At 43.0% G+C, this 24,926-nt stretch overlaps 63 non-coding genes across 63 annotated transcripts; all 63 read right to left on the reverse strand.

Moving 5' to 3' along the window:
• Nucleotides 1-354: 354 nt before the first annotated feature.
• Nucleotides 355-473, reverse strand: LOC145885936 (5S ribosomal RNA). Its single transcript, XR_014397520.1, has one exon. It is a non-coding gene; the product is annotated as a 5S ribosomal RNA (ribosomal RNA).
• Nucleotides 474-612: 139 nt separating this feature from the next.
• LOC145884938 (5S ribosomal RNA) lies at nt 613-731 on the reverse strand. The gene has a single exon (XR_014396518.1). It is a non-coding gene; the product is annotated as a 5S ribosomal RNA (ribosomal RNA).
• A 409-nt stretch (nt 732-1,140) lies between these two features.
• Nucleotides 1,141-1,259, reverse strand: LOC145881996 (5S ribosomal RNA). The gene has a single exon (XR_014393563.1). It is a non-coding gene; the product is annotated as a 5S ribosomal RNA (ribosomal RNA).
• A 139-nt stretch (nt 1,260-1,398) lies between these two features.
• Nucleotides 1,399-1,517, reverse strand: LOC145881807 (5S ribosomal RNA). Its single transcript, XR_014393377.1, has one exon. It is a non-coding gene; the product is annotated as a 5S ribosomal RNA (ribosomal RNA).
• Nucleotides 1,518-1,926: 409 nt separating this feature from the next.
• On the reverse strand, nt 1,927-2,045 carry LOC145856531 (5S ribosomal RNA). The gene has a single exon (XR_014377422.1). It is a non-coding gene; the product is annotated as a 5S ribosomal RNA (ribosomal RNA).
• Nucleotides 2,046-2,184: 139 nt separating this feature from the next.
• LOC145881808 (5S ribosomal RNA) lies at nt 2,185-2,303 on the reverse strand. The gene has a single exon (XR_014393378.1). It is a non-coding gene; the product is annotated as a 5S ribosomal RNA (ribosomal RNA).
• A 409-nt stretch (nt 2,304-2,712) lies between these two features.
• Nucleotides 2,713-2,831, reverse strand: LOC145856533 (5S ribosomal RNA). The gene has a single exon (XR_014377424.1). It is a non-coding gene; the product is annotated as a 5S ribosomal RNA (ribosomal RNA).
• Nucleotides 2,832-2,970: 139 nt separating this feature from the next.
• On the reverse strand, nt 2,971-3,089 carry LOC145881809 (5S ribosomal RNA). The gene has a single exon (XR_014393379.1). It is a non-coding gene; the product is annotated as a 5S ribosomal RNA (ribosomal RNA).
• Nucleotides 3,090-3,498: 409 nt separating this feature from the next.
• On the reverse strand, nt 3,499-3,617 carry LOC145885937 (5S ribosomal RNA). The gene has a single exon (XR_014397521.1). It is a non-coding gene; the product is annotated as a 5S ribosomal RNA (ribosomal RNA).
• Nucleotides 3,618-3,756: 139 nt separating this feature from the next.
• Nucleotides 3,757-3,875, reverse strand: LOC145884939 (5S ribosomal RNA). Its single transcript, XR_014396519.1, has one exon. It is a non-coding gene; the product is annotated as a 5S ribosomal RNA (ribosomal RNA).
• A 409-nt stretch (nt 3,876-4,284) lies between these two features.
• Nucleotides 4,285-4,403, reverse strand: LOC145884971 (5S ribosomal RNA). Its single transcript, XR_014396551.1, has one exon. It is a non-coding gene; the product is annotated as a 5S ribosomal RNA (ribosomal RNA).
• Nucleotides 4,404-4,542: 139 nt separating this feature from the next.
• Nucleotides 4,543-4,661, reverse strand: LOC145881810 (5S ribosomal RNA). Its single transcript, XR_014393380.1, has one exon. It is a non-coding gene; the product is annotated as a 5S ribosomal RNA (ribosomal RNA).
• A 409-nt stretch (nt 4,662-5,070) lies between these two features.
• LOC145856534 (5S ribosomal RNA) lies at nt 5,071-5,189 on the reverse strand. Its single transcript, XR_014377425.1, has one exon. It is a non-coding gene; the product is annotated as a 5S ribosomal RNA (ribosomal RNA).
• A 139-nt stretch (nt 5,190-5,328) lies between these two features.
• On the reverse strand, nt 5,329-5,447 carry LOC145881811 (5S ribosomal RNA). The gene has a single exon (XR_014393381.1). It is a non-coding gene; the product is annotated as a 5S ribosomal RNA (ribosomal RNA).
• Nucleotides 5,448-5,856: 409 nt separating this feature from the next.
• On the reverse strand, nt 5,857-5,975 carry LOC145856535 (5S ribosomal RNA). Its single transcript, XR_014377426.1, has one exon. It is a non-coding gene; the product is annotated as a 5S ribosomal RNA (ribosomal RNA).
• Nucleotides 5,976-6,114: 139 nt separating this feature from the next.
• Nucleotides 6,115-6,233, reverse strand: LOC145881812 (5S ribosomal RNA). Its single transcript, XR_014393382.1, has one exon. It is a non-coding gene; the product is annotated as a 5S ribosomal RNA (ribosomal RNA).
• Nucleotides 6,234-6,642: 409 nt separating this feature from the next.
• On the reverse strand, nt 6,643-6,761 carry LOC145885938 (5S ribosomal RNA). The gene has a single exon (XR_014397522.1). It is a non-coding gene; the product is annotated as a 5S ribosomal RNA (ribosomal RNA).
• Nucleotides 6,762-6,900: 139 nt separating this feature from the next.
• Nucleotides 6,901-7,019, reverse strand: LOC145884940 (5S ribosomal RNA). Its single transcript, XR_014396520.1, has one exon. It is a non-coding gene; the product is annotated as a 5S ribosomal RNA (ribosomal RNA).
• A 409-nt stretch (nt 7,020-7,428) lies between these two features.
• LOC145884972 (5S ribosomal RNA) lies at nt 7,429-7,547 on the reverse strand. Its single transcript, XR_014396552.1, has one exon. It is a non-coding gene; the product is annotated as a 5S ribosomal RNA (ribosomal RNA).
• A 139-nt stretch (nt 7,548-7,686) lies between these two features.
• LOC145881814 (5S ribosomal RNA) lies at nt 7,687-7,805 on the reverse strand. The gene has a single exon (XR_014393384.1). It is a non-coding gene; the product is annotated as a 5S ribosomal RNA (ribosomal RNA).
• Nucleotides 7,806-8,214: 409 nt separating this feature from the next.
• LOC145856536 (5S ribosomal RNA) lies at nt 8,215-8,333 on the reverse strand. Its single transcript, XR_014377427.1, has one exon. It is a non-coding gene; the product is annotated as a 5S ribosomal RNA (ribosomal RNA).
• A 139-nt stretch (nt 8,334-8,472) lies between these two features.
• On the reverse strand, nt 8,473-8,591 carry LOC145881815 (5S ribosomal RNA). The gene has a single exon (XR_014393385.1). It is a non-coding gene; the product is annotated as a 5S ribosomal RNA (ribosomal RNA).
• A 409-nt stretch (nt 8,592-9,000) lies between these two features.
• LOC145856537 (5S ribosomal RNA) lies at nt 9,001-9,119 on the reverse strand. The gene has a single exon (XR_014377428.1). It is a non-coding gene; the product is annotated as a 5S ribosomal RNA (ribosomal RNA).
• A 139-nt stretch (nt 9,120-9,258) lies between these two features.
• Nucleotides 9,259-9,377, reverse strand: LOC145881816 (5S ribosomal RNA). Its single transcript, XR_014393386.1, has one exon. It is a non-coding gene; the product is annotated as a 5S ribosomal RNA (ribosomal RNA).
• Nucleotides 9,378-9,786: 409 nt separating this feature from the next.
• LOC145885939 (5S ribosomal RNA) lies at nt 9,787-9,905 on the reverse strand. The gene has a single exon (XR_014397523.1). It is a non-coding gene; the product is annotated as a 5S ribosomal RNA (ribosomal RNA).
• Nucleotides 9,906-10,044: 139 nt separating this feature from the next.
• LOC145884941 (5S ribosomal RNA) lies at nt 10,045-10,163 on the reverse strand. The gene has a single exon (XR_014396521.1). It is a non-coding gene; the product is annotated as a 5S ribosomal RNA (ribosomal RNA).
• A 409-nt stretch (nt 10,164-10,572) lies between these two features.
• Nucleotides 10,573-10,691, reverse strand: LOC145856538 (5S ribosomal RNA). Its single transcript, XR_014377429.1, has one exon. It is a non-coding gene; the product is annotated as a 5S ribosomal RNA (ribosomal RNA).
• A 139-nt stretch (nt 10,692-10,830) lies between these two features.
• LOC145881817 (5S ribosomal RNA) lies at nt 10,831-10,949 on the reverse strand. The gene has a single exon (XR_014393387.1). It is a non-coding gene; the product is annotated as a 5S ribosomal RNA (ribosomal RNA).
• Nucleotides 10,950-11,358: 409 nt separating this feature from the next.
• Nucleotides 11,359-11,477, reverse strand: LOC145856539 (5S ribosomal RNA). Its single transcript, XR_014377430.1, has one exon. It is a non-coding gene; the product is annotated as a 5S ribosomal RNA (ribosomal RNA).
• A 139-nt stretch (nt 11,478-11,616) lies between these two features.
• Nucleotides 11,617-11,735, reverse strand: LOC145881818 (5S ribosomal RNA). The gene has a single exon (XR_014393388.1). It is a non-coding gene; the product is annotated as a 5S ribosomal RNA (ribosomal RNA).
• Nucleotides 11,736-12,144: 409 nt separating this feature from the next.
• On the reverse strand, nt 12,145-12,263 carry LOC145856540 (5S ribosomal RNA). Its single transcript, XR_014377431.1, has one exon. It is a non-coding gene; the product is annotated as a 5S ribosomal RNA (ribosomal RNA).
• A 139-nt stretch (nt 12,264-12,402) lies between these two features.
• Nucleotides 12,403-12,521, reverse strand: LOC145881819 (5S ribosomal RNA). Its single transcript, XR_014393389.1, has one exon. It is a non-coding gene; the product is annotated as a 5S ribosomal RNA (ribosomal RNA).
• A 409-nt stretch (nt 12,522-12,930) lies between these two features.
• On the reverse strand, nt 12,931-13,049 carry LOC145885940 (5S ribosomal RNA). Its single transcript, XR_014397524.1, has one exon. It is a non-coding gene; the product is annotated as a 5S ribosomal RNA (ribosomal RNA).
• Nucleotides 13,050-13,188: 139 nt separating this feature from the next.
• LOC145884942 (5S ribosomal RNA) lies at nt 13,189-13,307 on the reverse strand. The gene has a single exon (XR_014396522.1). It is a non-coding gene; the product is annotated as a 5S ribosomal RNA (ribosomal RNA).
• Nucleotides 13,308-13,716: 409 nt separating this feature from the next.
• Nucleotides 13,717-13,835, reverse strand: LOC145856541 (5S ribosomal RNA). The gene has a single exon (XR_014377432.1). It is a non-coding gene; the product is annotated as a 5S ribosomal RNA (ribosomal RNA).
• A 139-nt stretch (nt 13,836-13,974) lies between these two features.
• On the reverse strand, nt 13,975-14,093 carry LOC145881820 (5S ribosomal RNA). The gene has a single exon (XR_014393390.1). It is a non-coding gene; the product is annotated as a 5S ribosomal RNA (ribosomal RNA).
• A 409-nt stretch (nt 14,094-14,502) lies between these two features.
• On the reverse strand, nt 14,503-14,621 carry LOC145856542 (5S ribosomal RNA). Its single transcript, XR_014377433.1, has one exon. It is a non-coding gene; the product is annotated as a 5S ribosomal RNA (ribosomal RNA).
• A 139-nt stretch (nt 14,622-14,760) lies between these two features.
• On the reverse strand, nt 14,761-14,879 carry LOC145881821 (5S ribosomal RNA). Its single transcript, XR_014393391.1, has one exon. It is a non-coding gene; the product is annotated as a 5S ribosomal RNA (ribosomal RNA).
• Nucleotides 14,880-15,288: 409 nt separating this feature from the next.
• Nucleotides 15,289-15,407, reverse strand: LOC145856544 (5S ribosomal RNA). Its single transcript, XR_014377435.1, has one exon. It is a non-coding gene; the product is annotated as a 5S ribosomal RNA (ribosomal RNA).
• Nucleotides 15,408-15,546: 139 nt separating this feature from the next.
• LOC145881822 (5S ribosomal RNA) lies at nt 15,547-15,665 on the reverse strand. The gene has a single exon (XR_014393392.1). It is a non-coding gene; the product is annotated as a 5S ribosomal RNA (ribosomal RNA).
• A 409-nt stretch (nt 15,666-16,074) lies between these two features.
• Nucleotides 16,075-16,193, reverse strand: LOC145856545 (5S ribosomal RNA). The gene has a single exon (XR_014377436.1). It is a non-coding gene; the product is annotated as a 5S ribosomal RNA (ribosomal RNA).
• A 139-nt stretch (nt 16,194-16,332) lies between these two features.
• Nucleotides 16,333-16,451, reverse strand: LOC145881823 (5S ribosomal RNA). Its single transcript, XR_014393393.1, has one exon. It is a non-coding gene; the product is annotated as a 5S ribosomal RNA (ribosomal RNA).
• Nucleotides 16,452-16,860: 409 nt separating this feature from the next.
• Nucleotides 16,861-16,979, reverse strand: LOC145856546 (5S ribosomal RNA). Its single transcript, XR_014377437.1, has one exon. It is a non-coding gene; the product is annotated as a 5S ribosomal RNA (ribosomal RNA).
• A 139-nt stretch (nt 16,980-17,118) lies between these two features.
• Nucleotides 17,119-17,237, reverse strand: LOC145881825 (5S ribosomal RNA). Its single transcript, XR_014393395.1, has one exon. It is a non-coding gene; the product is annotated as a 5S ribosomal RNA (ribosomal RNA).
• A 409-nt stretch (nt 17,238-17,646) lies between these two features.
• On the reverse strand, nt 17,647-17,765 carry LOC145885941 (5S ribosomal RNA). The gene has a single exon (XR_014397525.1). It is a non-coding gene; the product is annotated as a 5S ribosomal RNA (ribosomal RNA).
• Nucleotides 17,766-17,904: 139 nt separating this feature from the next.
• On the reverse strand, nt 17,905-18,023 carry LOC145884943 (5S ribosomal RNA). The gene has a single exon (XR_014396523.1). It is a non-coding gene; the product is annotated as a 5S ribosomal RNA (ribosomal RNA).
• A 409-nt stretch (nt 18,024-18,432) lies between these two features.
• Nucleotides 18,433-18,551, reverse strand: LOC145856547 (5S ribosomal RNA). The gene has a single exon (XR_014377438.1). It is a non-coding gene; the product is annotated as a 5S ribosomal RNA (ribosomal RNA).
• Nucleotides 18,552-18,690: 139 nt separating this feature from the next.
• On the reverse strand, nt 18,691-18,809 carry LOC145881826 (5S ribosomal RNA). The gene has a single exon (XR_014393396.1). It is a non-coding gene; the product is annotated as a 5S ribosomal RNA (ribosomal RNA).
• A 409-nt stretch (nt 18,810-19,218) lies between these two features.
• On the reverse strand, nt 19,219-19,337 carry LOC145856548 (5S ribosomal RNA). Its single transcript, XR_014377439.1, has one exon. It is a non-coding gene; the product is annotated as a 5S ribosomal RNA (ribosomal RNA).
• Nucleotides 19,338-19,476: 139 nt separating this feature from the next.
• Nucleotides 19,477-19,595, reverse strand: LOC145881827 (5S ribosomal RNA). The gene has a single exon (XR_014393397.1). It is a non-coding gene; the product is annotated as a 5S ribosomal RNA (ribosomal RNA).
• A 409-nt stretch (nt 19,596-20,004) lies between these two features.
• LOC145856549 (5S ribosomal RNA) lies at nt 20,005-20,123 on the reverse strand. The gene has a single exon (XR_014377440.1). It is a non-coding gene; the product is annotated as a 5S ribosomal RNA (ribosomal RNA).
• A 139-nt stretch (nt 20,124-20,262) lies between these two features.
• On the reverse strand, nt 20,263-20,381 carry LOC145881828 (5S ribosomal RNA). Its single transcript, XR_014393398.1, has one exon. It is a non-coding gene; the product is annotated as a 5S ribosomal RNA (ribosomal RNA).
• Nucleotides 20,382-20,790: 409 nt separating this feature from the next.
• LOC145856550 (5S ribosomal RNA) lies at nt 20,791-20,909 on the reverse strand. The gene has a single exon (XR_014377441.1). It is a non-coding gene; the product is annotated as a 5S ribosomal RNA (ribosomal RNA).
• A 139-nt stretch (nt 20,910-21,048) lies between these two features.
• Nucleotides 21,049-21,167, reverse strand: LOC145881829 (5S ribosomal RNA). Its single transcript, XR_014393399.1, has one exon. It is a non-coding gene; the product is annotated as a 5S ribosomal RNA (ribosomal RNA).
• A 409-nt stretch (nt 21,168-21,576) lies between these two features.
• On the reverse strand, nt 21,577-21,695 carry LOC145885942 (5S ribosomal RNA). The gene has a single exon (XR_014397526.1). It is a non-coding gene; the product is annotated as a 5S ribosomal RNA (ribosomal RNA).
• A 139-nt stretch (nt 21,696-21,834) lies between these two features.
• LOC145884944 (5S ribosomal RNA) lies at nt 21,835-21,953 on the reverse strand. The gene has a single exon (XR_014396524.1). It is a non-coding gene; the product is annotated as a 5S ribosomal RNA (ribosomal RNA).
• A 409-nt stretch (nt 21,954-22,362) lies between these two features.
• Nucleotides 22,363-22,481, reverse strand: LOC145856551 (5S ribosomal RNA). The gene has a single exon (XR_014377442.1). It is a non-coding gene; the product is annotated as a 5S ribosomal RNA (ribosomal RNA).
• Nucleotides 22,482-22,620: 139 nt separating this feature from the next.
• LOC145881830 (5S ribosomal RNA) lies at nt 22,621-22,739 on the reverse strand. The gene has a single exon (XR_014393400.1). It is a non-coding gene; the product is annotated as a 5S ribosomal RNA (ribosomal RNA).
• A 409-nt stretch (nt 22,740-23,148) lies between these two features.
• LOC145885944 (5S ribosomal RNA) lies at nt 23,149-23,267 on the reverse strand. Its single transcript, XR_014397528.1, has one exon. It is a non-coding gene; the product is annotated as a 5S ribosomal RNA (ribosomal RNA).
• Nucleotides 23,268-23,406: 139 nt separating this feature from the next.
• Nucleotides 23,407-23,525, reverse strand: LOC145884946 (5S ribosomal RNA). The gene has a single exon (XR_014396526.1). It is a non-coding gene; the product is annotated as a 5S ribosomal RNA (ribosomal RNA).
• Nucleotides 23,526-23,934: 409 nt separating this feature from the next.
• On the reverse strand, nt 23,935-24,053 carry LOC145857703 (5S ribosomal RNA). Its single transcript, XR_014378604.1, has one exon. It is a non-coding gene; the product is annotated as a 5S ribosomal RNA (ribosomal RNA).
• Nucleotides 24,054-24,192: 139 nt separating this feature from the next.
• On the reverse strand, nt 24,193-24,311 carry LOC145881831 (5S ribosomal RNA). Its single transcript, XR_014393401.1, has one exon. It is a non-coding gene; the product is annotated as a 5S ribosomal RNA (ribosomal RNA).
• Nucleotides 24,312-24,720: 409 nt separating this feature from the next.
• Nucleotides 24,721-24,839, reverse strand: LOC145884148 (5S ribosomal RNA). Its single transcript, XR_014395727.1, has one exon. It is a non-coding gene; the product is annotated as a 5S ribosomal RNA (ribosomal RNA).
• Nucleotides 24,840-24,926: the final 87 nt, after the last annotated feature.

Here is a 24,926-nt window from a genome sequence, read left to right on the forward strand (position 1 = left end):
ATTGCATTTTCACCAATTAGATAAGCAGCTTGAACTTTGTGTCACTGAAAAAGTAGAAGAAATTACAAACACTGTTCCCATCACTTTTTAGCACAGGTAGTTGGATAAAATACAAACTTTATTTCCTTTCATCATTTGAACAGGGCAAAGGAGCACAAAGCACACACAAGCTGCATTCAGCAACAATATTCTTGTTTGTCTTATAAATACAAGGCAGATGCTAATTGAAAACACAAGGAAATTTGATCCTATTAAAAAGGCAGGAAGCTGCATTTAGTCAATTCATCATTAAATGCTTACTACAAGGCAGTGTTGCTGATGAAATAGTGCAGGGGCACACCCTCGTGGACAAAATGCTTACAGCACCTGGTATTCCCAGGCGGTCTCCCATCCAAGTACTAACCAGGCCCGACCCTGCTTAGCTTCCGAGATCAGACGAGATCGGGCGTACCCAGGCTGCTATGGCCGTAAGCGAGAAACAATCTCTTGCTACAACATATATAGTCAAAGTGAGTCTGATAAAACAGACATTTAGTCAATTCATCATTAAATGCTTAATACAAGGCAGTGTTGCTGATGAAATAGTGCAAGAGCACACCCTCGTGGACAAAATGCTTACAGCACCTGGTATTCCCAGGCGGTCTCCCATCCAAGTACTAACCAGGCCCGACCCTGCTTAGCTTCCGAGATCAGACGAGGTCGGGCGTACCCAGGCTGGTATGGCCGTAAGCGAGAAACAATCTCTTGCTACAACATATATAGTCAAAGTGAGGGTGATAAACAGACATTGCATTTTCACCAATTAGATAAGCAGCTTGAACTTTGTGTCACTGAAAAAGTAGAAGAAATTACAAACACTGTTCCCATCACTTTTTAGCACAGGTAGTTGGATAAAATACAAACTTTATTTCCTTTCATCATTTGAACAGGGCAAAGGAGCACAAAGCACACACAAGCTGCATTCAGCAACAATATTCTTGTTTGTCTTATAAATACAAGGCAGATGCTAATTGAAAACACAAGGAAATTTGATCCTATTAAAAAGGCAGGAAGCTGCATTTAGTCAATTCATCATTAAATGCTTACTACAAGGCAGTGTTGCTGATGAAATAGTGCAGGGGCACACCCTCGTGGACAAAATGCTTACAGCACCTGGTATTCCCAGGCGGTCTCCCATCCAAGTACTAACCAGGCCCGACCCTGCTTAGCTTCCGAGATCAGAAGAGATCGGGCGTACCCAGGCTGGTATGGCCGTAAGCGAGAAACAATCTCTTGCTACAACATATATAGTCAAAGTGAGTCTGATAAAACAGACATTTAGTCAATTCATCATTAAATGCTTAATACAAGGCAGTGTTGCTGATGAAATAGTGCAAGAGCACACCCTCGTGGACAAAATGCTTACAGCACCTGGTATTCCCAGGCGGTCTCCCATCCAAGTACTAACCAGGCCCGACCCTGCTTAGCTTCCGAGATCAGACGAGATCGGGGGTACCCAGGCTGGTATGGCCGTAAGCGAGAAACAATCTCTTGCTACAACATATATAGTCAAAGTGAGTGTGATAAACAGACATTGCATTTTCACCAATTAGATAAGCAGCTTGAACTTTGTGTCACTGAAAAAGTAGAAGAAATTACAAACACTGTTCCCATCACTTTTTAGCACAGGTAGTTGGATAAAATACAAACTTTATTTCCTTTCATCATTTGAACAGGGCAAAGGAGCACAAAGCACACACAAGCTGCATTCAGCAACAATATTCTTGTTTGTCTTATAAATACAAGGCAGATGCTAATTGAAAACACAAGGAAATTTGATCCTATTAAAAAGGCAGGAAGCTGCATTTAGTCAATTCATCATTAAATGCTTACTACAAGGCAGTGTTGCTGATGAAATAGTGCAGGGGCACACCCTCGTGGACAAAATGCTTACAGCACCTGGTATTCCCAGGCGGTCTCCCATCCAAGTACTAACCAGGCCCGACCCTGCTTAGCTTCCGAGATCAGACGAGATCGGGCGTACCCAGGCTGGTATGGCCGTAAGCGAGAAACAATCTCTTGCTACAACATATATAGTCAAAGTGAGTCTGATAAAACAGACATTTAGTCAATTCATCATTAAATGCTTAATACAAGGCAGTGTTGCTGATGAAATAGTGCAAGAGCACACCCTCGTGGACAAAATGCTTACAGCACCTGGTATTCCCAGGCGGTCTCCCATCCAAGTACTAACCAGGCCCGACCCTGCTTAGCTTCCGAGATCAGACGAGATCGGGGGTACCCAGGCTGGTATGGCCGTAAGCGAGAAACAATCTCTTGCTACAACATATATAGTCAAAGTGAGTGTGATAAACAGACATTGCATTTTCACCAATTAGATAAGCAGCTTGAACTTTGTGTCACTGAAAAAGTAGAAGAAATTACAAACACTGTTCCCATCACTTTTTAGCACAGGTAGTTGGATAAAATACAAACTTTATTTCCTTTCATCATTTGAACAGGGCAAAGGAGCACAAAGCACACACAAGCTGCATTCAGCAACAATATTCTTGTTTGTCTTATAAATACAAGGCAGATGCTAATTGAAAACACAAGGAAATTTGATCCTATTAAAAAGGCAGGAAGCTGCATTTAGTCAATTCATCATTAAATGCTTACTACAAGGCAGTGTTGCTGATGAAATAGTGCAGGGGCACACCCTCGTGGACAAAATGCTTACAGCACCTGGTATTCCCAGGCGGTCTCCCATCCAAGTACTAACCAGGCCCGACCCTGCTTAGCTTCCGAGATCAGACGAGATCGGGCGTACCCAGGCTGGTATGGCCGTAAGCGAGAAACAATCTCTTGCTACAACATATATAGTCAAAGTGAGTCTGATAAAACAGACATTTAGTCAATTCATCATTAAATGCTTAATACAAGGCAGTGTTGCTGATGAAATAGTGCAAGAGCACACCCTCGTGGACAAAATGCTTACAGCACCTGGTATTCCCAGGCGGTCTCCCATCCAAGTACTAACCAGGCCCGACCCTGCTTAGCTTCCGAGATCAGACGAGATCGGGGGTACCCAGGCTGGTATGGCCGTAAGCGAGAAACAATCTCTTGCTACAACATATATAGTCAAAGTGAGTGTGATAAACAGACATTGCATTTTCACCAATTAGATAAGCAGCTTGAACTTTGTGTCACTGAAAAAGTAGAAGAAATTACAAACACTGTTCCCATCACTTTTTAGCACAGGTAGTTGGATAAAATACAAACTTTATTTCCTTTCATCATTTGAACAGGGCAAAGGAGCACAAAGCACACACAAGCTGCATTCAGCAACAATATTCTTGTTTGTCTTATAAATACAAGGCAGATGCTAATTGAAAACACAAGGAAATTTGATCCTATTAAAAAGGCAGGAAGCTGCATTTAGTCAATTCATCATTAAATGCTTACTACAAGGCAGTGTTGCTGATGAAATAGTGCAGGGGCACACCCTCGTGGACAAAATGCTTACAGCACCTGGTATTCCCAGGCGGTCTCCCATCCAAGTACTAACCAGGCCCGACCCTGCTTAGCTTCCGAGATCAGACGAGATCGGGCGTACCCAGGCTGCTATGGCCGTAAGCGAGAAACAATCTCTTGCTACAACATATATAGTCAAAGTCAGTCTGATAAAACAGACATTTAGTCAATTCATCATTAAATGCTTAATACAAGGCAGTGTTGCTGATGAAATAGTGCAAGAGCACACCCTCGTGGACAAAATGCTTACAGCACCTGGTATTCCCAGGCGGTCTCCCATCCAAGTACTAACCAGGCCCGACCCTGCTTAGCTTCCGAGATCAGACGAGGTCGGGCGTACCCAGGCTGGTATGGCCGTAAGCGAGAAACAATCTCTTGCTACAACATATATAGTCAAAGTGAGGGTGATAAACAGACATTGCATTTTCACCAATTAGATAAGCAGCTTGAACTTTGTGTCACTGAAAAAGTAGAAGAAATTACAAACACTGTTCCCATCACTTTTTAGCACAGGTAGTTGGATAAAATACAAACTTTATTTCCTTTCATCATTTGAACAGGGCAAAGGAGCACAAAGCACACACAAGCTGCATTCAGCAACAATATTCTTGTTTGTCTTATAAATACAAGGCAGATGCTAATTGAAAACACAAGGAAATTTGATCCTATTAAAAAGGCAGGAAGCTGCATTTAGTCAATTCATCATTAAATGCTTACTACAAGGCAGTGTTGCTGATGAAATAGTGCAGGGGCACACCCTCGTGGACAAAATGCTTACAGCACCTGGTATTCCCAGGCGGTCTCCCATCCAAGTACTAACCAGGCCCGACCCTGCTTAGCTTCCGAGATCAGACGAGATCGGGCGTACCCAGGCTGGTATGGCCGTAAGGGAGAAACAATCTCTTGCTACAACATATATAGTCAAAGTGAGTCTGATAAAACAGAGATTTAGTCAATTCATCATTAAATGCTTAATACAAGGCAGTGTTGCTGATGAAATAGTGCAAGAGCACACCCTCGTGGACAAAATGCTTACAGCACCTGGTATTCCCAGGCGGTCTCCCATCCAAGTACTAACCAGGCCCGACCCTGCTTAGCTTCCGAGATCAGACGAGATCGGGGGTACCCAGGCTGGTATGGCCGTAAGCGAGAAACAATCTCTTGCTACAACATATATAGTCAAAGTGAGTGTGATAAACAGACATTGCATTTTCACCAATTAGATAAGCAGCTTGAACTTTGTGTCACTGAAAAAGTAGAAGAAATTACAAACACTGTTCCCATCACTTTTTAGCACAGGTAGTTGGATAAAATACAAACTTTATTTCCTTTCATCATTTGAACAGGGCAAAGGAGCACAAAGCACACACAAGCTGCATTCAGCAACAATATTCTTGTTTGTCTTATAAATACAAGGCAGATGCTAATTGAAAACACAAGGAAATTTGATCCTATTAAAAAGGCAGGAAGCTGCATTTAGTCAATTCATCATTAAATGCTTACTACAAGGCAGTGTTGCTGATGAAATAGTGCAGGGGCACACCCTCGTGGACAAAATGCTTACAGCACCTGGTATTCCCAGGCGGTCTCCCATCCAAGTACTAACCAGGCCCGACCCTGCTTAGCTTCCGAGATCAGACGAGATCGGGCGTACCCAGGCTGGTATGGCCGTAAGCGAGAAACAATCTCTTGCTACAACATATATAGTCAAAGTGAGTCTGATAAAACAGACATTTAGTCAATTCATCATTAAATGCTTAATACAAGGCAGTGTTGCTGATGAAATAGTGCAAGAGCACACCCTCGTGGACAAAATGCTTACAGCACCTGGTATTCCCAGGCGGTCTCCCATCCAAGTACTAACCAGGCCCGACCCTGCTTAGCTTCCGAGATCAGACGAGATCGGGGGTACCCAGGCTGGTATGGCCGTAAGCGAGAAACAATCTCTTGCTACAACATATATAGTCAAAGTGAGTGTGATAAACAGACATTGCATTTTCACCAATTAGATAAGCAGCTTGAACTTTGTGTCACTGAAAAAGTAGAAGAAATTACAAACACTGTTCCCATCACTTTTTAGCACAGGTAGTTGGATAAAATACAAACTTTATTTCCTTTCATCATTTGAACAGGGCAAAGGAGCACAAAGCACACACAAGCTGCATTCAGCAACAATATTCTTGTTTGTCTTATAAATACAAGGCAGATGCTAATTGAAAACACAAGGAAATTTGATCCTATTAAAAAGGCAGGAAGCTGCATTTAGTCAATTCATCATTAAATGCTTACTACAAGGCAGTGTTGCTGATGAAATAGTGCAGGGGCACACCCTCGTGGACAAAATGCTTACAGCACCTGGTATTCCCAGGCGGTCTCCCATCCAAGTACTAACCAGGCCCGACCCTGCTTAGCTTCCGAGATCAGACGAGATCGGGCGTACCCAGGCTGGTATGGCCGTAAGCGAGAAACAATCTCTTGCTACAACATATATAGTCAAAGTGAGTCTGATAAAACAGACATTTAGTCAATTCATCATTAAATGCTTAATACAAGGCAGTGTTGCTGATGAAATAGTGCAAGAGCACACCCTCGTGGACAAAATGCTTACAGCACCTGGTATTCCCAGGCGGTCTCCCATCCAAGTACTAACCAGGCCCGACCCTGCTTAGCTTCCGAGATCAGACGAGATCGGGGGTACCCAGGCTGGTATGGCCGTAAGCGAGAAACAATCTCTTGCTACAACATATATAGTCAAAGTGAGTGTGATAAACAGACATTGCATTTTCACCAATTAGATAAGCAGCTTGAACTTTGTGTCACTGAAAAAGTAGAAGAAATTACAAACACTGTTCCCATCACTTTTTAGCACAGGTAGTTGGATAAAATACAAACTTTATTTCCTTTCATCATTTGAACAGGGCAAAGGAGCACAAAGCACACACAAGCTGCATTCAGCAACAATATTCTTGTTTGTCTTATAAATACAAGGCAGATGCTAATTGAAAACACAAGGAAATTTGATCCTATTAAAAAGGCAGGAAGCTGCATTTAGTCAATTCATCATTAAATGCTTACTACAAGGCAGTGTTGCTGATGAAATAGTGCAGGGGCACACCCTCGTGGACAAAATGCTTACAGCACCTGGTATTCCCAGGCGGTCTCCCATCCAAGTACTAACCAGGCCCGACCCTGCTTAGCTTCCGAGATCAGACGAGATCGGGCGTACCCAGGCTGCTATGGCCGTAAGCGAGAAACAATCTCTTGCTACAACATATATAGTCAAAGTCAGTCTGATAAAACAGACATTTAGTCAATTCATCATTAAATGCTTAATACAAGGCAGTGTTGCTGATGAAATAGTGCAAGAGCACACCCTCGTGGACAAAATGCTTACAGCACCTGGTATTCCCAGGCGGTCTCCCATCCAAGTACTAACCAGGCCCGACCCTGCTTAGCTTCCGAGATCAGACGAGGTCGGGCGTACCCAGGCTGGTATGGCCGTAAGCGAGAAACAATCTCTTGCTACAACATATATAGTCAAAGTGAGGGTGATAAACAGACATTGCATTTTCACCAATTAGATAAGCAGCTTGAACTTTGTGTCACTGAAAAAGTAGAAGAAATTACAAACACTGTTCCCATCACTTTTTACCACAGGTAGTTGGATAAAATACAAACTTTATTTCCTTTCATCATTTGAACAGGGCAAAGGAGCACAAAGCACACACAAGCTGCATTCAGCAACAATATTCTTGTTTGTCTTATAAATACAAGGCAGATGCTAATTGAAAACACAAGGAAATTTGATCCTATTAAAAAGGCAGGAAGCTGCATTTAGTCAATTCATCATTAAATGCTTACTACAAGGCAGTGTTGCTGATGAAATAGTGCAGGGGCACACCCTCGTGGACAAAATGCTTACAGCACCTGGTATTCCCAGGCGGTCTCCCATCCAAGTACTAACCAGGCCCGACCCTGCTTAGCTTCCGAGATCAGACGAGATCGGGCGTACCCAGGCTGGTATGGCCGTAAGGGAGAAACAATCTCTTGCTACAACATATATAGTCAAAGTGAGTCTGATAAAACAGAGATTTAGTCAATTCATCATTAAATGCTTAATACAAGGCAGTGTTGCTGATGAAATAGTGCAAGAGCACACCCTCGTGGACAAAATGCTTACAGCACCTGGTATTCCCAGGCGGTCTCCCATCCAAGTACTAACCAGGCCCGACCCTGCTTAGCTTCCGAGATCAGACGAGATCGGGGGTACCCAGGCTGGTATGGCCGTAAGCGAGAAACAATCTCTTGCTACAACATATATAGTCAAAGTGAGTGTGATAAACAGACATTGCATTTTCACCAATTAGATAAGCAGCTTGAACTTTGTGTCACTGAAAAAGTAGAAGAAATTACAAACACTGTTCCCATCACTTTTTAGCACAGGTAGTTGGATAAAATACAAACTTTATTTCCTTTCATCATTTGAACAGGGCAAAGGAGCACAAAGCACACACAAGCTGCATTCAGCAACAATATTCTTGTTTGTCTTATAAATACAAGGCAGATGCTAATTGAAAACACAAGGAAATTTGATCCTATTAAAAAGGCAGGAAGCTGCATTTAGTCAATTCATCATTAAATGCTTACTACAAGGCAGTGTTGCTGATGAAATAGTGCAGGGGCACACCCTCGTGGACAAAATGCTTACAGCACCTGGTATTCCCAGGCGGTCTCCCATCCAAGTACTAACCAGGCCCGACCCTGCTTAGCTTCCGAGATCAGACGAGATCGGGCGTACCCAGGCTGGTATGGCCGTAAGCGAGAAACAATCTCTTGCTACAACATATATAGTCAAAGTGAGTCTGATAAAACAGACATTTAGTCAATTCATCATTAAATGCTTAATACAAGGCAGTGTTGCTGATGAAATAGTGCAAGAGCACACCCTCGTGGACAAAATGCTTACAGCACCTGGTATTCCCAGGCGGTCTCCCATCCAAGTACTAACCAGGCCCGACCCTGCTTAGCTTCCGAGATCAGACGAGATCGGGGGTACCCAGGCTGGTATGGCCGTAAGCGAGAAACAATCTCTTGCTACAACATATATAGTCAAAGTGAGTGTGATAAACAGACATTGCATTTTCACCAATTAGATAAGCAGCTTGAACTTTGTGTCACTGAAAAAGTAGAAGAAATTACAAACACTGTTCCCATCACTTTTTAGCACAGGTAGTTGGATAAAATACAAACTTTATTTCCTTTCATCATTTGAACAGGGCAAAGGAGCACAAAGCACACACAAGCTGCATTCAGCAACAATATTCTTGTTTGTCTTATAAATACAAGGCAGATGCTAATTGAAAACACAAGGAAATTTGATCCTATTAAAAAGGCAGGAAGCTGCATTTAGTCAATTCATCATTAAATGCTTACTACAAGGCAGTGTTGCTGATGAAATAGTGCAGGGGCACACCCTCGTGGACAAAATGCTTACAGCACCTGGTATTCCCAGGCGGTCTCCCATCCAAGTACTAACCAGGCCCGACCCTGCTTAGCTTCCGAGATCAGACGAGATCGGGCGTACCCAGGCTGGTATGGCCGTAAGCGAGAAACAATCTCTTGCTACAACATATATAGTCAAAGTGAGTCTGATAAAACAGACATTTAGTCAATTCATCATTAAATGCTTAATACAAGGCAGTGTTGCTGATGAAATAGTGCAAGAGCACACCCTCGTGGACAAAATGCTTACAGCACCTGGTATTCCCAGGCGGTCTCCCATCCAAGTACTAACCAGGCCCGACCCTGCTTAGCTTCCGAGATCAGACGAGATCGGGGGTACCCAGGCTGGTATGGCCGTAAGCGAGAAACAATCTCTTGCTACAACATATATAGTCAAAGTGAGTGTGATAAACAGACATTGCATTTTCACCAATTAGATAAGCAGCTTGAACTTTGTGTCACTGAAAAAGTAGAAGAAATTACAAACACTGTTCCCATCACTTTTTAGCACAGGTAGTTGGATAAAATACAAACTTTATTTCCTTTCATCATTTGAACAGGGCAAAGGAGCACAAAGCACACACAAGCTGCATTCAGCAACAATATTCTTGTTTGTCTTATAAATACAAGGCAGATGCTAATTGAAAACACAAGGAAATTTGATCCTATTAAAAAGGCAGGAAGCTGCATTTAGTCAATTCATCATTAAATGCTTACTACAAGGCAGTGTTGCTGATGAAATAGTGCAGGGGCACACCCTCGTGGACAAAATGCTTACAGCACCTGGTATTCCCAGGCGGTCTCCCATCCAAGTACTAACCAGGCCCGACCCTGCTTAGCTTCCGAGATCAGACGAGATCGGGCGTACCCAGGCTGCTATGGCCGTAAGCGAGAAACAATCTCTTGCTACAACATATATAGTCAAAGTCAGTCTGATAAAACAGACATTTAGTCAATTCATCATTAAATGCTTAATACAAGGCAGTGTTGCTGATGAAATAGTGCAAGAGCACACCCTCGTGGACAAAATGCTTACAGCACCTGGTATTCCCAGGCGGTCTCCCATCCAAGTACTAACCAGGCCCGACCCTGCTTAGCTTCCGAGATCAGACGAGGTCGGGCGTACCCAGGCTGGTATGGCCGTAAGCGAGAAACAATCTCTTGCTACAACATATATAGTCAAAGTGAGGGTGATAAACAGACATTGCATTTTCACCAATTAGATAAGCAGCTTGAACTTTGTGTCACTGAAAAAGTAGAAGAAATTACAAACACTGTTCCCATCACTTTTTACCACAGGTAGTTGGATAAAATACAAACTTTATTTCCTTTCATCATTTGAACAGGGCAAAGGAGCACAAAGCACACACAAGCTGCATTCAGCAACAATATTCTTGTTTGTCTTATAAATACAAGGCAGATGCTAATTGAAAACACAAGGAAATTTGATCCTATTAAAAAGGCAGGAAGCTGCATTTAGTCAATTCATCATTAAATGCTTACTACAAGGCAGTGTTGCTGATGAAATAGTGCAGGGGCACACCCTCGTGGACAAAATGCTTACAGCACCTGGTATTCCCAGGCGGTCTCCCATCCAAGTACTAACCAGGCCCGACCCTGCTTAGCTTCCGAGATCAGACGAGATCGGGCGTACCCAGGCTGGTATGGCCGTAAGCGAGAAACAATCTCTTGCTACAACATATATAGTCAAAGTGAGTCTGATAAAACAGACATTTAGTCAATTCATCATTAAATGCTTAATACAAGGCAGTGTTGCTGATGAAATAGTGCAAGAGCACACCCTCGTGGACAAAATGCTTACAGCACCTGGTATTCCCAGGCGGTCTCCCATCCAAGTACTAACCAGGCCCGACCCTGCTTAGCTTCCGAGATCAGACGAGATCGGGGGTACCCAGGCTGGTATGGCCGTAAGCGAGAAACAATCTCTTGCTACAACATATATAGTCAAAGTGAGTGTGATAAACAGACATTGCATTTTCACCAATTAGATAAGCAGCTTGAACTTTGTGTCACTGAAAAAGTAGAAGAAATTACAAACACTGTTCCCATCACTTTTTAGCACAGGTAGTTGGATAAAATACAAACTTTATTTCCTTTCATCATTTGAACAGGGCAAAGGAGCACAAAGCACACACAAGCTGCATTCAGCAACAATATTCTTGTTTGTCTTATAAATACAAGGCAGATGCTAATTGAAAACACAAGGAAATTTGATCCTATTAAAAAGGCAGGAAGCTGCATTTAGTCAATTCATCATTAAATGCTTACTACAAGGCAGTGTTGCTGATGAAATAGTGCAGGGGCACACCCTCGTGGACAAAATGCTTACAGCACCTGGTATTCCCAGGCGGTCTCCCATCCAAGTACTAACCAGGCCCGACCCTGCTTAGCTTCCGAGATCAGACGAGATCGGGCGTACCCAGGCTGGTATGGCCGTAAGCGAGAAACAATCTCTTGCTACAACATATATAGTCAAAGTGAGTCTGATAAAACAGACATTTAGTCAATTCATCATTAAATGCTTAATACAAGGCAGTGTTGCTGATGAAATAGTGCAAGAGCACACCCTCGTGGACAAAATGCTTACAGCACCTGGTATTCCCAGGCGGTCTCCCATCCAAGTACTAACCAGGCCCGACCCTGCTTAGCTTCCGAGATCAGACGAGATCGGGGGTACCCAGGCTGGTATGGCCGTAAGCGAGAAACAATCTCTTGCTACAACATATATAGTCAAAGTGAGTGTGATAAACAGACATTGCATTTTCACCAATTAGATAAGCAGCTTGAACTTTGTGTCACTGAAAAAGTAGAAGAAATTACAAACACTGTTCCCATCACTTTTTAGCACAGGTAGTTGGATAAAATACAAACTTTATTTCCTTTCATCATTTGAACAGGGCAAAGGAGCACAAAGCACACACAAGCTGCATTCAGCAACAATATTCTTGTTTGTCTTATAAATACAAGGCAGATGCTAATTGAAAACACAAGGAAATTTGATCCTATTAAAAAGGCAGGAAGCTGCATTTAGTCAATTCATCATTAAATGCTTACTACAAGGCAGTGTTGCTGATGAAATAGTGCAGGGGCACACCCTCGTGGACAAAATGCTTACAGCACCTGGTATTCCCAGGCGGTCTCCCATCCAAGTACTAACCAGGCCCGACCCTGCTTAGCTTCCGAGATCAGACGAGATCGGGCGTACCCAGGCTGGTATGGCCGTAAGCGAGAAACAATCTCTTGCTACAACATATATAGTCAAAGTGAGTCTGATAAAACAGACATTTAGTCAATTCATCATTAAATGCTTAATACAAGGCAGTGTTGCTGATGAAATAGTGCAAGAGCACACCCTCGTGGACAAAATGCTTACAGCACCTGGTATTCCCAGGCGGTCTCCCATCCAAGTACTAACCAGGCCCGACCCTGCTTAGCTTCCGAGATCAGACGAGATCGGGGGTACCCAGGCTGGTATGGCCGTAAGCGAGAAACAATCTCTTGCTACAACATATATAGTCAAAGTGAGTGTGATAAACAGACATTGCATTTTCACCAATTAGATAAGCAGCTTGAACTTTGTGTCACTGAAAAAGTAGAAGAAATTACAAACACTGTTCCCATCACTTTTTAGCACAGGTAGTTGGATAAAATACAAACTTTATTTCCTTTCATCATTTGAACAGGGCAAAGGAGCACAAAGCACACACAAGCTGCATTCAGCAACAATATTCTTGTTTGTCTTATAAATACAAGGCAGATGCTAATTGAAAACACAAGGAAATTTGATCCTATTAAAAAGGCAGGAAGCTGCATTTAGTCAATTCATCATTAAATGCTTACTACAAGGCAGTGTTGCTGATGAAATAGTGCAGGGGCACACCCTCGTGGACAAAATGCTTACAGCACCTGGTATTCCCAGGCGGTCTCCCATCCAAGTACTAACCAGGCCCGACCCTGCTTAGCTTCCGAGATCAGACGAGATCGGGCGTACCCAGGCTGCTATGGCCGTAAGCGAGAAACAATCTCTTGCTACAACATATATAGTCAAAGTCAGTCTGATAAAACAGACATTTAGTCAATTCATCATTAAATGCTTAATACAAGGCAGTGTTGCTGATGAAATAGTGCAAGAGCACACCCTCGTGGACAAAATGCTTACAGCACCTGGTATTCCCAGGCGGTCTCCCATCCAAGTACTAACCAGGCCCGACCCTGCTTAGCTTCCGAGATCAGACGAGGTCGGGCGTACCCAGGCTGGTATGGCCGTAAGCGAGAAACAATCTCTTGCTACAACATATATAGTCAAAGTGAGGGTGATAAACAGACATTGCATTTTCACCAATTAGATAAGCAGCTTGAACTTTGTGTCACTGAAAAAGTAGAAGAAATTACAAACACTGTTCCCATCACTTTTTACCACAGGTAGTTGGATAAAATACAAACTTTATTTCCTTTCATCATTTGAACAGGGCAAAGGAGCACAAAGCACACACAAGCTGCATTCAGCAACAATATTCTTGTTTGTCTTATAAATACAAGGCAGATGCTAATTGAAAACACAAGGAAATTTGATCCTATTAAAAAGGCAGGAAGCTGCATTTAGTCAATTCATCATTAAATGCTTACTACAAGGCAGTGTTGCTGATGAAATAGTGCAGGGGCACACCCTCGTGGACAAAATGCTTACAGCACCTGGTATTCCCAGGCGGTCTCCCATCCAAGTACTAACCAGGCCCGACCCTGCTTAGCTTCCGAGATCAGACGAGATCGGGCGTACCCAGGCTGGTATGGCCGTAAGCGAGAAACAATCTCTTGCTACAACATATATAGTCAAAGTGAGTCTGATAAAACAGACATTTAGTCAATTCATCATTAAATGCTTAATACAAGGCAGTGTTGCTGATGAAATAGTGCAAGAGCACACCCTCGTGGACAAAATGCTTACAGCACCTGGTATTCCCAGGCGGTCTCCCATCCAAGTACTAACCAGGCCCGACCCTGCTTAGCTTCCGAGATCAGACGAGATCGGGGGTACCCAGGCTGGTATGGCCGTAAGCGAGAAACAATCTCTTGCTACAACATATATAGTCAAAGTGAGTGTGATAAACAGACATTGCATTTTCACCAATTAGATAAGCAGCTTGAACTTTGTGTCACTGAAAAAGTAGAAGAAATTACAAACACTGTTCCCATCACTTTTTAGCACAGGTAGTTGGATAAAATACAAACTTTATTTCCTTTCATCATTTGAACAGGGCAAAGGAGCACAAAGCACACACAAGCTGCATTCAGCAACAATATTCTTGTTTGTCTTATAAATACAAGGCAGATGCTAATTGAAAACACAAGGAAATTTGATCCTATTAAAAAGGCAGGAAGCTGCATTTAGTCAATTCATCATTAAATGCTTACTACAAGGCAGTGTTGCTGATGAAATAGTGCAGGGGCACACCCTCGTGGACAAAATGCTTACAGCACCTGGTATTCCCAGGCGGTCTCCCATCCAAGTACTAACCAGGCCCGACCCTGCTTAGCTTCCGAGATCAGACGAGATCGGGCGTACCCAGGCTGGTATGGCCGTAAGCGAGAAACAATCTCTTGCTACAACATATATAGTCAAAGTGAGTCTGATAAAACAGACATTTAGTCAATTCATCATTAAATGCTTAATACAAGGCAGTGTTGCTGATGAAATAGTGCAAGAGCACACCCTCGTGGACAAAATGCTTACAGCACCTGGTATTCCCAGGCGGTCTCCCATCCAAGTACTAACCAGGCCCGACCCTGCTTAGCTTCCGAGATCAGACGAGATCGGGGGTACCCAGGCTGGTATGGCCGTAAGCGAGAAACTATCTCTTGCTACAACATATATAGTCAAAGTGAGTGTGATAAACAGACATTGCATTTTCACCAATTAGATAAGCAGCTTGAACTTTGTGTCACTGAAAAAGTAGAAGAAATTACAAACACTGTTCCCATCACTTTTTAGCACAGGTAGTTGGATAAAATACAAACTTTATTTCCTTTCATCATTTGAACAGGGCAAAGGAGCACAAAGCACACACAAGCTGCATTCAGCAACAATATTCTTGTTTGTCTTATAAATACAAGGCAGATGCTAATTGAAAACACAAGGAAATTTGATCCTATTAAAAAGGCAGGAAGCTGCATTTAGTCAATTCATCATTAAATGCTTACTACAAGGCAGTGTTGCTGATGAAATAGTGCAGGGGCACACCCTCGTGGACAAAATGCTTACAGCACCTGGTATTCCCAGGCGGTCTCCCATCCAAGTACTAACCAGGCCCGACCCTGCTTAGCTTCCGAGATCAGACGAGATCGGGCGTACCCAGGCTGGTATGGCCGTAAGCGAGAAACAATCTCTTGCTACAACATATATAGTCAAAGTGAGTCTGATAAAACAGACATTTAGTCAATTCATCATTAAATGCTTAATACAAGGCAGTGTTGCTGATGAAATAGTGCAAGAGCACACCCTCGTGGACAAAATGCTTACAGCACCTGGTATTCCCAGGCGGTCTCCCATCCAAGTACTAACCAGGCCCGACCCTGCTTAGCTTCCGAGATCAGACGAGATCGGGGGTACCCAGGCTGGTATGGCCGTAAGCGAGAAACAATCTCTTGCTACAACATATATAGTCAAAGTGAGTGTGATAAACAGACATTGCATTTTCACCAATTAGATAAGCAGCTTGAACTTTGTGTCACTGAAAAAGTAGAAGAAATTACAAACACTGTTCCCATCACTTTTTAGCACAGGTAGTTGGATAAAATACAAACTTTATTTCCTTTCATCATTTGAACAGGGCAAAGGAGCACAAAGCACACACAAGCTGCATTCAGCAACAATATTCTTGTTTGTCTTATAAATACAAGGCAGATGCTAATTGAAAACACAAGGAAATTTGATCCTATTAAAAAGGCAGGAAGCTGCATTTAGTCAATTCATCATTAAATGCTTACTACAAGGCAGTGTTGCTGATGAAATAGTGCAGGGGCACACCCTCGTGGACAAAATGCTTACAGCACCTGGTATTCCCAGGCGGTCTCCCATCCAAGTACTAACCAGGCCCGACCCTGCTTAGCTTCCGAGATCAGACGAGATCGGGCGTACCCAGGCTGGTATGGCCGTAAGCGAGAAACAATCTCTTGCTACAACATATATAGTCAAAGTGAGTCTGATAAAACAGACATTTAGTCAATTCATCATTAAATGCTTAATACAAGGCAGTGTTGCTGATGAAATAGTGCAAGAGCACACCCTCGTGGACAAAATGCTTACAGCACCTGGTATTCCCAGGCGGTCTCCCATCCAAGTACTAACCAGGCCCGACCCTGCTTAGCTTCCGAGATCAGACGAGATCGGGGGTACCCAGGCTGGTATGGCCGTAAGCGAGAAACAATCTCTTGCTACAACATATATAGTCAAAGTGAGTGTGATAAACAGACATTGCATTTTCACCAATTAGATAAGCAGCTTGAACTTTGTGTCACTGAAAAAGTAGAAGAAATTACAAACACTGTTCCCATCACTTTTTAGCACAGGTAGTTGGATAAAATACAAACTTTATTTCCTTTCATCATTTGAACAGGGCAAAGGAGCACAAAGCACACACAAGCTGCATTCAGCAACAATATTCTTGTTTGTCTTATAAATACAAGGCAGATGCTAATTGAAAACACAAGGAAATTTGATCCTATTAAAAAGGCAGGAAGCTGCATTTAGTCAATTCATCATTAAATGCTTACTACAAGGCAGTGTTGCTGATGAAATAGTGCAGGGGCACACCCTCGTGGACAAAATGCTTACAGCACCTGGTATTCCCAGGCGGTCTCCCATCCAAGTACTAACCAGGCCCGACCCTGCTTAGCTTCCGAGATCAGACGAGATCGGGCGTACCCAGGCTGGTATGGCCGTAAGCGAGAAACAATCTCTTGCTACAACATATATAGTCAAAGTCAGTCTGATAAAACAGACATTTAGTCAATTCATCATTAAATGCTTAATACAAGGCAGTGTTGCTGATGAAATAGTGCAAGAGCACACCCTCGTGGACAAAATGCTTACAGCACCTGGTATTCCCAGGCGGTCTCCCATCCAAGTACTAACCAGGCCCGACCCTGCTTAGCTTCCGAGATCAGACGAGATCGGGGGTACCCAGGCTGGTATGGCCGTAAGCGAGAAACAATCTCTTGCTACAACATATATAGTCAAAGTGAGTGTGATAAACAGACATTGCATTTTCACCAATTAGATAAGCAGCTTGAACTTTGTGTCACTGAAAAAGTAGAAGAAATTACAAACACTGTTCCCATCACTTTTTACCACAGGTAGTTGGATAAAATACAAACTTTATTTCCTTTCATCATTTGAACAGGGCAAAGGAGCACAAAGCACACACAAGCTGCATTCAGCAACAATATTCTTGTTTGTCTTATAAATACAAGGCAGATGCTAATTGAAAACACAAGGAAATTTGATCCTATTAAAAAGGCAGGAAGCTGCATTTAGTCAATTCATCATTAAATGCTTACTACAAGGCAGTGTTGCTGATGAAATAGTGCAGGGGCACACCCTCGTGGACAAAATGCTTACAGCACCTGGTATTCCCAGGCGGTCTCCCATCCAAGTACTAACCAGGCCCGACCCTGCTTAGCTTCCGAGATCAGACGAGATCGGGCGTACCCAGGCTGCTATGGCCGTAAGCGAGAAACAATCTCTTGCTACAACATATATAGTCAAAGTCAGTCTGATAAAACAGACATTTAGTCAATTCATCATTAAATGCTTAATACAAGGCAGTGTTGCTGATGAAATAGTGCAAGAGCACACCCTCGTGGACAAAATGCTTACAGCACCTGGTATTCCCAGGCGGTCTCCCATCCAAGTACTAACCAGGCCCGACCCTGCTTAGCTTCCGAGATCAGACGAGGTCGGGCGTACCCAGGCTGGTATGGCCGTAAGCGAGAAACAATCTCTTGCTACAACATATATAGTCAAAGTGAGGGTGATAAACAGACATTGCATTTTCACCAATTAGATAAGCAGCTTGAACTTTGTGTCACTGAAAAAGTAGAAGAAATTACAAACACTGTTCCCATCACTTTTTACCACAGGTAGTTGGATAAAATACAAACTTTATTTCCTTTCATCATTTGAACAGGGCAAAGGAGCACAAAGCACACACAAGCTGCATTCAGCAACAATATTCTTGTTTGTCTTATAAATACAAGGCAGATGCTAATTGAAAACACAAGGAAATTTGATCCTATTAAAAAGGCAGGAAGCTGCATTTAGTCAATTCATCATTAAATGCTTACTACAAGGCAGTGTTGCTGATGAAATAGTGCAGGGGCACACCCTCGTGGACAAAATGCTTACAGCACCTGGTATTCCCAGGCGGTCTCCCATCCAAGTACTAACCAGGCCCGACCCTGCTTAGCTTCCGAGATCAGACGAGATCGGGCGTACCCAGGCTGGTATGGCCGTAAGCGAGAAACAATCTCTTGCTACAACATATATAGTCAAAGTGAGTCTGATAAAACAGACATTTAGTCAATTCATCATTAAATGCTTAATACAAGGCAGTGTTGCTGATGAAATAGTGCAAGAGCACACCCTCGTGGACAAAATGCTTACAGCACCTGGTATTCCCAGGCGGTCTCCCATCCAAGTACTAACCAGGCCCGACCCTGCTTAGCTTCCGAGATCAGACGAGATCGGGGGTACCCAGGCTGGTATGGCCGTAAGCGAGAAACAATCTCTTGCTACAACATATATAGTCAAAGTGAGTGTGATAAACAGACATTGCATTTTCACCAATTAGATAAGCAGCTTGAACTTTGTGTCACTGAAAAAGTAGAAGAAATTACAAACACTGTTCCCATCACTTTTTAGCACAGGTAGTTGGATAAAATACAAACTTTATTTCCTTTCATCATTTGAACAGGGCAAAGGAGCACAAAGCACACACAAGCTGCATTCAGCAACAATATTCTTGTTTGTCTTATAAATACAAGGCAGATGCTAATTGAAAACACAAGGAAATTTGATCCTATTAAAAAGGCAGGAAGCTGCATTTAGTCAATTCATCATTAAATGCTTACTACAAGGCAGTGTTGCTGATGAAATAGTGCAGGGGCACACCCTCGTGGACAAAATGCTTACAGCACCTGGTATTCCCAGGCGGTCTCCCATCCAAGTACTAACCAGGCCCGACCCTGCTTAGCTTCCGAGATCAGACGAGATCGGGCGTACCCAGGCTGGTATGGCCGTAAGCGAGAAACAATCTCTTGCTACAACATATATAGTCAAAGTGAGTCTGATAAAACAGACATTTAGTCAATTCATCATTAAATGCTTAATACAAGGCAGTGTTGCTGATGAAATAGTGCAAGAGCACACCCTCGTGGACAAAATGCTTACAGCACCTGGTATTCCCAGGCGGTCTCCCATCCAAGTACTAACCAGGCCCGACCCTGCTTAGCTTCCGAGATCAGACGAGATCGGGGGTACCCAGGCTGGTATGGCCGTAAGCGAGAAACAATCTCTTGCTACAACATATATAGTCAAAGTGAGTGTGATAAACAGACATTGCATTTTCACCAATTAGATAAGCAGCTTGAACTTTGTGTCACTGAAAAAGTACAAGAAATTACAAACACTGTTCCCATCACTTTTTACCACAGGTAGTTGGATAAAATACAAACTTTATTTCCTTTCATCATTTGAACAGGGCAAAGGAGCACAAAGCACACACAAGCTGCATTCAGCAACAATATTCTTGTTTGTCTTATAAATACAAGGCAGATGCTAATTGAAAACACAAGGAAATTTGATCCTATTAAAAAGGCAGGAAGCTGCATTTAGTCAATTCATCATTAAATGCTTACTACAAGGCAGTGTTGCTGATGAAATAGTGCAGGGGCACACCCTCGTGGACAAAATGCTTACAGCACCTGGTATTCCCAGGCGGTCTCCCATCCAAGTACTAACCAGGCCCGACCCTGCTTAGCTTCCGAGATCAGACGAGATCGGGCGTACCCAGGCTGGTATGGCCGTAAGCGAGAAACAATCTCTTGCTACAACATATATAGTCAAAGTGAGTCTGATAAAACAGACATTTAGTCAATTCATCATTAAATGCTTAATACAAGGCAGTGTTGCTGATGAAATAGTGCAAGAGCACACCCTCGTGGACAAAATGCTTACAGCACCTGGTATTCCCAGGCGGTCTCCCATCCAAGTACTAACCAGGCCCGACCCTGCTTAGCTTCCGAGATCAGACGAGATCGGGGGTACCCAGGCTGGTATGGCCGTAAGCGAGAAACAATCTCTTGCTACAACATATATAGTCAAAGTGAGTGTGATAAACAGACATTGCATTTTCACCAATTAGATAAGCAGCTTGAACTTTGTGTCACTGAAAAAGTAGAAGAAATTACAAACACTGTTCCCATCACTTTTTAGCACAGGTAGTTGGATAAAATACAAACTTTATTTCCTTTCATCATTTGAACAGGGCAAAGGAGCACAAAGCACACACAAGCTGCATTCAGCAACAATATTCTTGTTTGTCTTATAAATACAAGGCAGATGCTAATTGAAAACACAAGGAAATTTGATCCTATTAAAAAGGCAGGAAGCTGCATTTAGTCAATTCATCATTAAATGCTTACTACAAGGCAGTGTTGCTGATGAAATAGTGCAGGGGCACACCCTCGTGGACAAAATGCTTACAGCACCTGGTATTCCCAGGCGGTCTCCCATCCAAGTACTAACCAGGCCCGACCCTGCTTAGCTTCCGAGATCAGACGAGATCGGGCGTACCCAGGCTGGTATGGCCGTAAGCGAGAAACAATCTCTTGCTACAACATATATAGTCAAAGTGAGTCTGATAAAACAGACATTTAGTCAATTCATCATTAAATGCTTAATACAAGGCAGTGTTGCTGATGAAATAGTGCAAGAGCACACCCTCGTGGACAAAATGCTTACAGCACCTGGTATTCCCAGGCGGTCTCCCATCCAAGTACTAACCAGGCCCGACCCTGCTTAGCTTCCGAGATCAGACGAGATCGGGGGTACCCAGGCTGGTATGGCCGTAAGCGAGAAACAATCTCTTGCTACAACATATATAGTCAAAGTGAGTGTGATAAACAGACATTGCATTTTCACCAATTAGATAAGCAGCTTGAACTTTGTGTCACTGAAAAAGTAGAAGAAATTACAAACACTGTTCCCATCACTTTTTAGCACAGGTAGTTGGATAAAATACAAACTTTATTTCCTTTCATCATTTGAACAGGGCAAAGGAGCACAAAGCACACACAAGCTGCATTCAGCAACAATATTCTTGTTTGTCTTATAAATACAAGGCAGATGCTAATTGAAAACACAAGGAAATTTGATCCTATTAAAAAGGCAGGAAGCTGCATTTAGTCAATTCATCATTAAATGCTTACTACAAGGCAGTGTTGCTGATGAAATAGTGCAGGGGCACACCCTCGTGGACAAAATGCTTACAGCACCTGGTATTCCCAGGCGGTCTCCCATCCAAGTACTAACCAGGCCCGACCCTGCTTAGCTTCCGAGATCAGACGAGATCGGGCGTACCCAGGCTGCTATGGCCGTAAGCGAGAAACAATCTCTTGCTACAACATATATAGTCAAAGTCAGTCTGATAAAACAGACATTTAGTCAATTCATCATTAAATGCTTAATACAAGGCAGTGTTGCTGATGAAATAGTGCAAGAGCACACCCTCGTGGACAAAATGCTTACAGCACCTGGTATTCCCAGGCGGTCTCCCATCCAAGTACTAACCAGGCCCGACCCTGCTTAGCTTCCGAGATCAGACGAGGTCGGGCGTACCCAGGCTGGTATGGCCGTAAGCGAGAAACAATCTCTTGCTACAACATATATAGTCAAAGTGAGGGTGATAAACAGACATTGCATTTTCACCAATTAGATAAGCAGCTTGAACTTTGTGTCACTGAAAAAGTAGAAGAAATTACAAACACTGTTCCCATCACTTTTTACCACAGGTAGTTGGATAAAATACAAACTTTATTTCCTTTCATCATTTGAACAGGGCAAAGGAGCACAAAGCACACACAAGCTGCATTCAGCAACAATATTCTTGTTTGTCTTATAAATACAAGGCAGATGCTAATTGAAAACACAAGGAAATTTGATCCTATTAAAAAGGCAGGAAGCTGCATTTAGTCAATTCATCATTAAATGCTTACTACAAGGCAGTGTTGCTGATGAAATAGTGCAGGGGCACACCCTCGTGGACAAAATGCTTACAGCACCTGGTATTCCCAGGCGGTCTCCCATCCAAGTACTAACCAGGCCCGACCCTGCTTAGCTTCCGAGATCAGACGAGATCGGGCGTACCCAGGCTGGTATGGCCGTAAGCGAGAAACAATCTCTTGCTACAACATATATAGTCAAAGTGAGTCTGATAAAACAGAGATTTAGTCAATTCATCATTAAATGCTTAATACAAGGCAGTGTTGCTGATGAAATAGTGCAAGAGCACACCCTCGTGGACAAAATGCTTACAGCACCTGGTATTCCCAGGCGGTCTCCCATCCAAGTACTAACCAGGCCCGACCCTGCTTAGCTTCCGAGATCAGACGAGATCGGGGGTACCCAGGCTGGTATGGCCGTAAGCGAGAAACAATCTCTTGCTACAACATATATAGTCAAAGTGAGTGTGATAAACAGACATTGCATTTTCACCAATTAGATAAGCAGCTTGAACTTTGTGTCACTGAAAAAGTAGAAGAAATTACAAACACTGTTCCCATCACTTTTTAGCACAGGTAGTTGGATAAAATACAAACTTTATTTCCTTTCATCATTTGAACAGGGCAAAGGAGCACAAAGCACACACAAGCTGCATTCAGCAACAATATTCTTGTTTGTCTTATAAATACAAGGCAGATGCTAATTGAAAACACAAGGAAATTTGATCCTATTAAAAAGGCAGGAAGCTGCATTTAGTCAATTCATCATTAAATGCTTACTACAAGGCAGTGTTGCTGATGAAATAGTGCAGGGGCACACCCTCGTGGACAAAATGCTTACAGCACCTGGTATTCCCAGGCGGTCTCCCATCCAAGTACTAACCAGGCCCGACCCTGCTTAGCTTCCGAGATCAGACGAGATCGGGCGTACCCAGGCTGCTATGGCCGTAAGCGAGAAACAATCTCTTGCTACAACATATATAGTCAAAGTCAGTCTGATAAAACAGACATTTAGTCAATTCATCATTAAATGCTTAATACAAGGCAGTGTTGCTGATGAAATAGTGCAAGAGCACACCCTCGTGGACAAAATGCTTACAGCACCTGGTATTCCCAGGCGGTCTCCCATCCAAGTACTAACCAGGCCCGACCCTGCTTAGCTTCCGAGATCAGACGAGGTCGGGCGTACCCAGGCTGGTATGGCCGTAAGCGAGAAACAATCTCTTGCTACAACATATATAGTCAAAGTGAGGGTGATAAACAGACATTGCATTTTCACCAATTAGATAAGCAGCTTGAACTTTGTGTCACTGAAAAAGTAGAAGAAATTACAAACACTGTTCCCATCACTTTTTACCACAGGTAGTTGGATAAAATACAAACTTTATTTCCTTTCATCATTTGAACAGGGCAAAGGAGCACAAAGCACACACAAGCTGCATTCAGCAACAATATTCTTGTTTGTCTTATAAATACAAGGCAGATGCTAATTGAAAACACAAGGAAATTTGATCCTATTAAAAAGGCAGGAAGCTGCATTTAGTCAATTCATCATTAAATGCTTACTACAAGGCAGTGTTGCTGATGAAATAGTGCAGGGGCACACCCTCGTGGACAAAATGCTTACAGCACCTGGTATTCCCAGGCGGTCTCCCATCCAAGTACTAACCAGGCCCGACCCTGCTTAGCTTCCGAGATCAGACGAGATCGGGCGTACCCAGGCTGGTATGGCTGTAAGCGAGAAACAATCTCTTGCTACAACATATATAGTCAAAGTGAGTCTGATAAAACAGACATTTAGTCAATTCATCATTAAATGCTTAATACAAGGCAGTGTTGCTGATGAAATAGTGCAAGAGCACACCCTCGTGGACAAAATGCTTACAGCACCTGGTATTCCCAGGCGGTCTCCCATCCAAGTACTAACCAGGCCCGACCCTGCTTAGCTTCCGAGATCAGACGAGATCGGGGGTACCCAGGCTGGTATGGCCGTAAGCGAGAAACAATCTCTTGCTACAACATATATAGTCAAAGTGAGTGTGATAAACAGACATTGCATTTTCACCAATTAGATAAGCAGCTTGAACTTTGTGTCACTGAAAAAGTAGAAGAAATTACAAACACTGTTCCCATCACTTTTTAGCACAGGTAGTTGGATAAAATACAAACTTTATTTCCTTTCATCATTTGAACAGGGCAAAGGAGCACAAAGCACACACAAGCTGCATTCAGCAACAATATTCTTGTTTGTCTTATAAATACAAGGCAGATGCTAATTGAAAACACAAGGAAATTTGATCCTATTAAAAAGGCAGGAAGCTGCATTTAGTCAATTCATCATTAAATGCTTACTACAAGGCAGTGTTGCTGATGAAATAGTGCAGGGGCACACCCTCGTGGACAAAATGCTTACAGCACCTGGTATTCCCAGGCGATCTCCCATCCAAGTACTAACCAGGCCCGACCCTGCTTAGCTTCCGAGATCAGACGAGATCGGGCGTACCCAGGCTGGTATGGCCGTAAGCGAGAAACAATCTCTTGCTACAACATATATAGTCAAAGTGAGTCTGATAAAACAGACATTTAGTCAATTCATCATTAAATGCTTAATA

Source organism: Salmo salar, chromosome 08 (assembly GCF_965601325.2).
Source record: "Salmo salar chromosome 08, fSalSal1, whole genome shotgun sequence".
Taxonomy (NCBI): domain Eukaryota; kingdom Metazoa; phylum Chordata; class Actinopteri; order Salmoniformes; family Salmonidae; genus Salmo; species Salmo salar.